This window comes from Triticum urartu, chromosome 2A (assembly GCF_056163025.1).
Source record: "Triticum urartu cultivar PI428250 chromosome 2A, HENAU_Tu73, whole genome shotgun sequence".
Taxonomy (NCBI): domain Eukaryota; kingdom Viridiplantae; phylum Streptophyta; class Magnoliopsida; order Poales; family Poaceae; genus Triticum; species Triticum urartu.
In genome coordinates, this window is record NC_141874.1 from 566,552,007 (window position 1) to 566,560,490 (window position 8,484).

An 8,484-nucleotide genomic window follows, 5' to 3' on the forward strand; every position below is an offset into this window, starting at 1 on the left:
GTTATTTTAGTCTCCTTGGTCGACCCCTTCAATTGGTCATGCTTTTCTTGTTTCTCTGGATTCGTTAGGCATGCGACGGGCGAGCAATCTCTTGATACTATGCCTAGCCGTGGGCTTGCTCTTCTTTTTGACCTTGCTTGATCACTCACTAATAGGGATTGGGCTGATCCAGGCATGCAAGCACTCAGGTACCCTTTTCATCCACTCCTTCATCCGCTGATTGTCGCTGTCGATGCCCAGCTATTTAGTTTGGAAAGTGTTAATCCGAGTAGTGAGCCCTGTGGCATACCTCTGAAGGTACCAACGCTTGCACTTGTTTGTGTTAATGGATCCAGCAAGACTCTAATATGATTTCTAAGGATTTGAAGAACGACGTGTACATGTTTCATTTCACCTAATCCATCATTTGAGGAGTGGGTTTCGCGATTGGGCTCAGATAGGGGTAAAGAGGGGGAACGGAGGCAGAGTTGATAATTGTATGGTTTCCCACTAAGCGCGAGCATAAAACTTGATCCTTCCTCACCGTAACCATGGTGTCAAGTTGATTCGCACCGGATATCGATACCTTCAGCCAAGACCCATTCTGAAGTACAAGCCAGTGGTGGTGTCCGGTCGAAGGAAGTTAGTGCTAAGCACTATTAATATCGTATCGAACCTGATGAGTATTTTAGAGTCTCTTTGGACCCCAACTGGAACAGGAACGTTGTCTCTTGATTTCTTCTTTGAATTCAGGTATCAATTCAATTATGATATGAAGAAAAGAGAGAAAGAATTAGTTCCACCAAAGGAACCCCAGTGAAATGTCTTCCTGGCTATCAAGCATTTTGCATTGCTCAAAGCCTAGAATCTTGTATCTGGGAACTGGGAAGAAGATAGACGGTCAACGGCTGTTGCCAATAGTCCTGAATCTGCAAAGCTACTGCAAACACATGCAACACAGGCTACAAGAATGAAGAAACCATGAAACCAACCTAAAATCACTGCCAGCACTTAGTTAGTTAAAGCCCAGGAACCACTTGTGTTACACCGGTGAAGCAGAAGCTCCGAAAGCTGTCCGAGGAGCCAGCCATAGGTGGGTTCTTTACTGGCCATAGGTAGGTCCCTTACTGCTGGATCCTCTAAGCAGGGAAAGATCGTAGCTAGTATGAATTGGAAGAACGATCATACCGAACCCAGGATCCTGCAACTATTCTTCCTTCGTTCAAGACTCGCTTTTCTCGCGGGTTGAATGAGTGAGCCTTGGCCATACATACTGAGATTCAACAGTCAACTTTGGAGTCCGTCCTAAAGCCCCACCAATCTACATAGGTGATACCAGGGTAGGTACTTGAAAGACGAGAATAGAACCCATGCTGATGTACCTTAGCTTTTCCGCTCTTCCAATCCTAAACAAGATCATAAATAAGAGTCCCAGGCCGCTTAACGCCCTCTTAGCACATATGATAGGAGCTGGCATACAGAATTACAAGAAGTTGGTACTTTTTCCAATCCTTTCTGCTTTCTCACCAGCAAAATAGGATCGATCGCGAAATCAAAGAAATCTTTCACCTCACTTCTAAGATGAGCTAGCGCTCGCATCACCTTTCGATATCCTATATTTTGGATATTCAACAAGTAGCATTTCCACGGCATTACCACAAGGATTTCCTGTTTCCCCGATCCACCAGCTACGTTCGCACACTTCCAAATAGTAAATGCTCCCGCGGTTGGAGTCGAGATTTTCTTATCCCTCTTGTTACGACGGATCGAGCATATGATTCTTTTCTTGATTGAAATCATTCACTTTTCCTTGAAATCGTCACAAAGTAATTGGAAGAAGAAGTGCTTGAGAAGCTCATGGATATATTCTATGGTGGCTTCTCCAATAGTTCGAGCCATAGCTTCATTTCATTGTTTCTATAATTTTCTTCACTTTATCATTGCCCTCAAGTACAAGTAATTTATGACAAACTTTCTTTCCCATGGTTCGGGTGGGCACGGATATGGATGGCAGGACAGGAGTGAAGATCCCTCAGCTAAGGGCTAGACCGGACGTTTCACTGTCTGATGACGAGTGGCACACAAATCAACCTGAGAAGGATTCTGCTATGTAAAAAGTGTTTATATAAACGAATTGTTTAACGCCAAGATGCCAATAGCAATGATGGATAAAGCAACTCCCACGAGTAGGGCTCGAAAGCCGGGGACTCTCCTGGCAAAGAATCTGAACGATCTGAGTTCTTTTCTGAGAAAGAAGAAGATGCAAGGCATGGATCCAAGCCTGAAGGCGACGTGGAGTGTTATTATTATCGTTACTCCAGAGAATGGGAGGCACTCTCTTCTTGCAAAATGCAGTTCTGAAATCTGTAATCTAGATGATTCTGGTTGAAGGGGACGATGCAGCCTAGCGGTTACGAACTTTTTGTTCGATTCAAAGGATTTCCACTTGAGTAAAGCTATGGTGGGAAATAAACTACCAATTAGGCAATGCGCGTCTCTATTTCTTGAATTCTCTGGTCTAGGCAACCCGAAAGCGTTGTTTAACAAAGACAAGTCTGAATTTGAAACGCAATCTGGCAGAGAAAATAAACTTAAGTAACCACCAGTTGAAACTGAGCGAGGATGCCTCTCCTAATGGAAGTTACGGGCTCAAACAATACCTAATGGTAGGCAACTTTGCTACCCGAGCATCTCTTTCTTATTAAGAACGACATAAATGTTGATTTTCTACTCTCGGGAGTAGGTAAGGGGGACTATGCCCAATAAAATAGGGACTACGGTAGGCATGAAATGAAACTTCTTATCTTAGGTACGGAATTCCTCCACATTAAGACACCAACCTGCCCTTGACAAGTCAATAATCAATCACTAGATTTAGGATCACAAGCCGATGCGATGCTTCACGTCGAAATGGGTTAGTCTGCATCTGAGAGACCCCGCCTAGCTCTAAAATGGTTTCAACCTTTCCTCGACCTCATGGAATGAACTAACTCATATGCAGTGAGCATATTATCATAGACATCCCTCACGATAGCGAACTTGAAGAAGAAGCTGTTTCGACATCTACTTTATCCCAAGTGCAATAATGCTCCAAGTACGGGTTTTCGAATTCATTCCTCGCTGACCGCGCGTCATCTTCAGTTCACGATTGAGGCTCAGATGGAGACTGATGAGATACAGGCTCTGGCTAAGGTTGACATCCAGGCTCTGGACAAGCGATAAGAGATACTTTCTGAAGGATCCAGCTAAGAAAATGAAATGGGTTAGTGGGAACAAGCAGCTAAAGCGCAAAGGTAAGGATGAGCTCGAAAAGTGCAAACTTGAATGATAGCTAGTGGTGGATTGAGACTTTTGAGCTTCTCCATCGATCACTTTTGCGGAAGCTGAGTCCTTTCTTTTCCAGCAACTTCAAATCAGAAAGCCCCGACTCCCATAAAGAATGCTTGCAGATCTTTCTTTTTATTACGATGACGATACGGACCTCATTACTGTCTCATTTTCTTATATTTATATAAGTTCTTTTTTTTGGATTCGACATAACAAGAACAGAATCACGCTCTGTAGGATTTGAACCTACGACATTGGGTTTTGGAGACACACGTTCTACCGAACTGAACTAAGAGCGCTTTCCGGGAGATAAAGCAGTAAAGAAAAGGATGATTTTTGTACCGCATGCATATAGAAAAATGAAACTCTGAATTTTGTCCAATTTGAATCGATCTCAATTGATCCCTCGTTACTGCCCATAGGAGAAGTAATAGGTAGGGATGACAGGATTTGAACCCCTGCCTTGTTTTCCACATCATAATTTATTCCTCCATCTATATACAACTTTCTTGTCATTTCTTCTTTTTGGTTTCATATAATAAATGATATACATCTGAAACCCAACCTAACGTATAAAGAATGAATATTTATCGGTAATGCTCAGGAAGAAAGAAGGGGTCATCTTTTTGATTTTTATTCCACCCTCATGTACCCTTCTTTGCATTTTTTCTAAAGCCTGTTCAACCTCATATCACCTAGAACAAGTCATGGACTTCTTCAATGAAAGAAAGTCTCATGGAAACGTTTTCAACGAAATAAGAACCATACAAAATAGATTTCTTGATCTTTTTATTTAGGAAAACAGATTTTTTCGCAGTTTTTTCTTTTATCCTAAAGATATGCAGAACGAGTGTATTATGAAATGTTCGTTGTCTAGCTTTGCATACATCGCTACTTAATCGTTTAGTGGTTATCGATGAAATTACTTCACCATAGAGAAAATATTATGGAAGTTTATATATATATATATATTATTGGTTGCTTTTGTTTATGTCCAATTGGAAAAGTTGATCTTCTAAATTCATATGTTTAGCCTAAAGTACATAACTTGTGTTCCTCCCTAGTTCTTGCAAAGCCACCTAATCAAGCCTCACCTCATTTGTAGTTATAACATGTTCAGCTGAAAGCAAACTCAAAATAAAATGGGTTTACTATTAGTAACACATATACTTTTTTACCTTAGCTCTTTCTTTATTGTTCATTGAGCAGTTCAAATGCTTTGATTGCTTATCAGATAAGAGGTAAAAATATTCTTCATTCGTTTATTTTGTTAATTCAAAATTGCATTCAAATCCATTCTTTCTCATAACTTGAGAATATGTACAGCGCAGAACAGAAAAGAAGGCAGATTTGATGAGTTGTAGGGGCGGACCCACTTCCACTGATTTCTTGCGGGAAGGTTCTATAAGGGAAGAAGAATCAGAGCTGTGACCTGGTAACCTTAATTTCTTTCGGAACGTCATTACGAGAGTAACAAAGAAAGAATAACGTAGATAGGAAGGAGAGAGCCGAGCCCCAAGGATAATGAATTGGTATGCCGGGTGCTTACTTGAGCAAGAAGCCAAGTCATCGATAATCAAAGAAAGGTGTGAGTGAACGAGCCCAACTTTCCGATTCAAATATGACTCCTTTCCACTTTCAACAAATAGAGAAATCTCCGCTAGGCTAGCAGTGGGTAACCAACGTAGTGCCCCATTCGTTCCATGACATCCAATCAGTTCTCCTCGGATTCCAATCCAATCTCCCAATCAGTGAGAAATAGACGGTCGGATGAGATCTCGAACGTTGTCCCTACCTACTAAGGAATCAAAAGTGTACGTAGAAAAAGAGAGTGTTGGAAATGCATCGAGGAGAACTTACCTTGTGAGTCACTACTCTGGCACTGGGCAGGAATACTACTAGCGAGGCTTATAGGCGGCTAGTTCTTAAAGAAATCTGTCAGCTATAACCTAGCCTATTGAATCTGGTACGCCCGAAGCACGAAACTAGATAGGTAGCCCTACCTACGACTAGAAAAGTATCGTATTTTTTTCTTCCAGTAAATCTTCCACTCATTCCTTCCATTATGGAATATCATTGGGAGTGTATTTTCCCTCTCAAAAAAGGCTTCGCCCTCACTTCACTGAACTTATTGGAAATGCCTAGGACAGAGTTCATTCACTTGCCCAGCAGCCCTACTCCTCATAGTTGATCCGAATTTCTATCCCTGATTGACTCAATCAGGAAGAGGAAGACTTGATAAAAGATGAAAAGAAAGGATTGATTACCTTTTTAAGTCAAGAAAAGAAAGGAAAGGGCTATTTATGAGTTTATGTAGATGAAGTTTCAGATTCTTGGATGAGCGGAACATCTTTGAGACAAATCATCTCTACCCGGGTACATAGCTTCATCCAAACCATGGATCCACGAATTGTTGACTCGCTCTAGAAAAGAGCTTCGTAGTTGGGAGCTCTGAACCGATGATCGATATGGTTTCCTAGGATGAGAACTATGGTTTACTACTTGACAATAAGAAAGTTGTTTTATCTTTTTTTCACTTTTTGAGGTGTTTTGCCTAGTCTGAATTTCCCCTTCTTCTATTTGATCAAGATGGATAGCAAAAAAGCATGAATAGGCCTACTGGGATGGAAGGAGAGAAGGACTGAACGAGAAAAGGAAATACCTCTTTGTTTACCTTGGAATGAATTGCTCAACTACTTAGGTAACGAAACAAAACGTTCATCTACGATCTTTCTTAAAAAAAGATAGGACTGTACGGCAGTTCTCGTTAGTAGATTCGCAGAACAGAAGAAGAAGTTCACTCTGACTTGCGCACTACAAAAAGGCAGCCAACGACTTCGGACGTACTCCGTCTTTCGAGCCTCTGTTTAGCTTCAAAAGATAAGGCGCTAGTGCAACGAACGCTGCTTTGGTGCGTCCCACCCCAACTAACTAGTGCTTGACTTGACTTTCCCCCGCGCCCTATCCAATGAATAAGGAGAAGGCCGGCCTATCAATGACCGAGCCAGTCTGATCTCCTTTATACTTACCTCAAACAACGAGCGAAGTCGAGATGTTGATGAGAAAGGGGCTTTTCTCAAGGCCAAAGAGTGCTCTTTGAAGGCTACTATGCATCCTTACGAATACAAGAGTGGTTTTTTTTGTTTTGGGTATAGCAGGACTTGAACCTGCGACCATTAGGTTAAAAGCCCAATGCTCTACCAACTGAGCTATACACCCGATTTTACAAGAAGGCTTGGTGCGGAAAAGAAAAGAGGGTGGCCTGGCCCCTTTTCTTCTTATCATATCACAAGGGCGCGGCTCTGTATGGTATAGTACTGTGGAGCAAGTTTGGGAGTCCTTTCCACTCATTGAGGATTCTATCTAAAAAAGAAGGTCAACGGGGGAGACTACAGTAGCTCGAACTCAGACTATCTACGAAAAAGGTAAAGTCGTCTTTCCTAGGGTTCGACCGAAAGGAGCTGTGTTCTATGGTTTGACGTTGTGGAGGTCCAGCACTCTTCTAAACAAAGAAAGAGGGGATTCGCGCTACCTCCTACTCCTACAGAAGATCGATTGGCGTGAACTTCCGATCGATTCCTTATTCATTGTTGCCGACCCTTACATCATCATAAAGAGAATCAAGATATCCCAAGAACCCAGCTAGGGATGAATGACTAGCGCTCAAGAACAAGCAAGGGATGAGCGCACGGGAGCGGCGTTGCTTGTTGCTTTATTATCACATTAGAGAAGCGGAACCTCCAAGCTCAGACATCTCGAACTCAGAAACTACCCTTCTATCCCACCCTGCTCCTCCGGCATCAGAAGCAGAACTACCTGACCGAAGGAGATAGACAGGAAGGGAAGACGGTCATACAAAGGCCGAATAAAGCTCTCTTGAAGCTGCATCTGAATAGACCTAGAGTCACTCAGTACATACGAACCCTTGAATAAATAAGAATTGAGAAGTATGAAATGTGGGCATCATAACAAAAAAATAAAAAGACCGAACCAGTAAGACTAATGTCTACTTATTTATACCTTTGAGAGGTCCACTTAGACTATTATGATTTTCTCTTTAGCTACGTAGGTTATATAAGATTCAATTCAATCTAACAAGCGGACTGGACTACCTTCGGCTACTACAAGATATTTAGAAACCTAAGAAGCTGAGCCTACTTTACGCACTTAAGGCAGCAGCAGATGATGAAGAAATGGGCGGTAGATGATAATGAGAAAGGGCGCCCCTTGGCATTTCCTGTGGGGGAGTCTGATTGATCCAATCACGACGAATGATGTCAACCCCCTCTTTTGCGCCTAACTTGACTCTGATTCTCCCACTATGAGAGCTGATCCAGGGGCTAGTTCGGCTACAGAATGGAATTTACGAAAGCCCCCCGTCTTTCCGACTCAATGTATTGCCCTTTGGGACCAGGATCTGACGAGGAAGTGAGAGAGGGGACACCAAACATAGGTGCGTACCATTGCCCCAATCCAATGGACTATGTCATACAGGGAGGAACCCTTGGAGGTTGGGACAGAAAGAAAGCAGGTTTTGCTTCTGCTTCCTTCGAGCTACCAAACTCTTTCGTCACGTGTGGGTCAAGTTCCCTCATTATTGCTTGACTTCCCCTTTGGGGCACGAAAAGATGGACTAGGACTTAAGTAAGGGAGAGGACAACCCCTGTTTCTGGCTTACCTTCAACGAGTGAGTGCTATTCCCATTCCTTACTTTGATCCGACCCTGTTCCCCGACCAGTTTGCTTGCTCACTAGAAGAGTCAAGCGAGAGCAGCTAGTTTAGAAGGAAAAGGACACCTGGGGCTATTCGGCCTCACTTGTCGGAGACTGAACTACCGCTCGCTTACTTGCTGATCAAGGAGGTCATTTCCACTTACTCTAAGCATAGAAGGAAGAAGATTGAAAAACTAACAAACAAATTGTCTTCAGCCCTACTTACTTATAGGCTGACTTGGCCCAGGAAACAAGGTTCTATTAGGCTTGCAGGGCTTAAAAAAGAATGAGCTAGATCGCAGGTATTTGGATACGAGGTAGTAGCGGGGTCTAGTCGAAGCGGTGCGCAAAGTGTACAAAGGCGAGTCTCACGGGCAGCGGCACGTGAGGGGTCTCCCGAACTTCATGGAAGACGCAGTTAGGGAGTTGGAAGATGCACTTTGGACTCCTGCACCAGTAAGAATGG

At 42.9% G+C, this 8,484-nt stretch overlaps 1 non-coding gene across 1 annotated transcript; it reads right to left on the minus strand.

Moving 5' to 3' along the window:
* Positions 1–6,452: 6,452 nt before the first annotated feature.
* Positions 6,453–6,525, minus strand: TRNAK-UUU (transfer RNA lysine (anticodon UUU)). The gene has a single exon. It is a non-coding gene; the product is annotated as a tRNA-Lys (tRNA).
* Between the last annotated feature and the right edge of the window lie 1,959 nt (positions 6,526–8,484).